Source organism: Macaca thibetana, chromosome 10, assembly GCF_024542745.1.
Source record: "Macaca thibetana thibetana isolate TM-01 chromosome 10, ASM2454274v1, whole genome shotgun sequence".
Taxonomy (NCBI): Eukaryota; Metazoa; Chordata; class Mammalia; order Primates; family Cercopithecidae; genus Macaca; species Macaca thibetana.
This window is the reverse complement of record NC_065587.1, coordinates 95,777,077-95,779,340: the sequence shown is the minus strand read 5'-3', so window position 1 is coordinate 95,779,340 and position 2,264 is coordinate 95,777,077.

Genomic DNA, 2,264 nt, shown 5'->3' with positions numbered 1-2,264 from the left:
AAAATTTCAGGCAATCTTGTAATTCACGAGTTTTCATCTGATGTGTACACAAAAAACACTACAAAGTAGCAAAAGAATCCAATCAAATATTTCGCAAACAAATATTTCGCAAAGAACCTGGACAATTCTGTACACTCATGAAAAAGAACAACGGATACGATATAGGGTCCTCAAAATTAACTATGCATTGGAAAACTGTAATTCAAAACCACACCCAGATAATCTCACACTTACTGAATATTCCTAAAAAAACTTTTAAGAAATGGGCGGGGGGGGGGGGGGAGCGGTGGCTCAGGCCTGTAATCCCAGCACTTTGGGAGGCCAAGGTGGGTGGATCACCTGAGGTCAAGAGCTTGAGACCAGACTGACTGATATCGTGAAACCCCGTCTCTACTAAAAACACAAAAATTAGCCGGGTGTGGTGGCTGGTGCCCAAAGTCCCAGCTACTCTGGAGGCTGAGCCAGGAGAATTGCTTGAACCGGGGAGGCGAAGGTTGCAGTGAGCCGAGATCACGCCACTGCACCCCAGCATGGGCAACAGAGCAAGACTGTGTCTCAGAAAACAAAGCAAACGAAAAGAAAAACATAGGAATGCGAGTGTGGTTTTCGAGAAAGGGGAACTCATACACTGTAGGTGGAACTGAAAATCAGGATATACATCATGGAAAACAGCTAAATAGCTGGAGACTCCTCAAAGAATTGAAACTACACGTGTCCCCTGCCCTAGCGAGGTCTCTTGCTAAAGGTCTTGAGGCATCAAAAATAACCCTAGACCCCAGCTCAGAAGCCCATGGGGCTCGGAGGCACCCAGGACCCGCGCTTCACCGCCAGGGCTCTGGGCCAAGGGGCGGCAGGGGGGCGGACGCTGACAAGGCCGGGACCCCACAACTGCCTACATGCGGACGACTTGGGCCCAGATGCCCAGAATAAGTCAGGGCCCGAAAGCAAGGAGTGACCGGGGAGGAGCAGGGAGGTCCAGAGGGTTTCCGGTGGGGTCCATGCCCCGGACACTTACCGAGACTCGCCTCCTCCTCCACCGTCACGCCGAACCCACCACGGCTTCTCTGAAGCTCTCTCTGACCACGCAGTTCCGCCGCCGCTGCCGAGGCCTCACAGGAAGTGTAGTCTCGGCTTCTGTAGGGGCGGCACATGCACGCGGGCACATGCACGCTGGCAGCGCCCCTCGCGCCAGGTTGAAGCACCACCCCCTCTTAAAGGGCCCGCGGCTCAGACGCGCCAGACGCAGCTTAGGGTTGTGGCACAGGCTGAGCCTCTGCCCAGTCCCAGGGGTCGACGAAAGGCCCCTAGTCTCTCATCCTCCCTGGCTCTAGGGCCCAAGAGGTCGCAGGAGCGCTCCCTGTGACCCCGGCCACGAGATAGGCTCCTTTGTTTGGGGAGCCCCGGGGACCTGCCCCTGCCCTCCTCTGAACCTCAGCTTCACCATCCCCAAAGGAAGCGGCCTGGCTGAAACTCTGGGGTCCCTCAAGCTCGGCACCTCAGGATCCAGGGTGGATCCCCTGCCTCTCTGCAGAGGGGGCCCAGAGAATCACAGAAAGCTGGGGCTGGAGGGACAGTCCCGAGGGTAGCAGGGCCTCCCCGGCCCCACTGTCCGCATCTGTCCTGTGGGAGCCCGGGGGCCTCTCTAGGGCCCAGACACCTGCGGCCTTACCAGGGCTGCCTGGGTCACCCGGGCTCCCCAGGAGGCAGGTAGGGGCTCTGGGGTCCAGCGCTGCCCCCACCTCATGCACGATGATCCATCCTGCATCAGCGCCCGCGAGGGGCCCTGTGGACAGGACCCAGGCCCGCCCATTCCCGGAGAGAGGGACTGTGACATCCGTCTCTGTGACACCCAGGGCACAGGCTGTGCTGAACTCTCAGGAATCTGGGGGTGAGGCGGGGGAATCCTAGCAACCTCTTGAGGCCCGCTGAGTTAAGGAGGGACTCCTCCTTAACTACTTTGTGAAGCCAGTGTCAACCTGATATCAAAACGTAGGAAAGACACAAGAAAAAAAAAAAAACCTACAGGCCAATATCCCTGATAAATATATACCTAAAATTCTCGACCAAATACTAGCAAACTTAACCTAGCAGCACAACCAAAAGTTCATCGTCACCCTGTAGATTTCCGGAATGAAGGTTGTTTCAACATATGCAAATCAAAACATTTGATTTACCACGTAAACATAATTAAAAACAAAACTCAATAGATGCAAAAAAGAAAGCTTTTGATAGAATTAAACATCCCTTGGTGTTTAAGAAAAAAA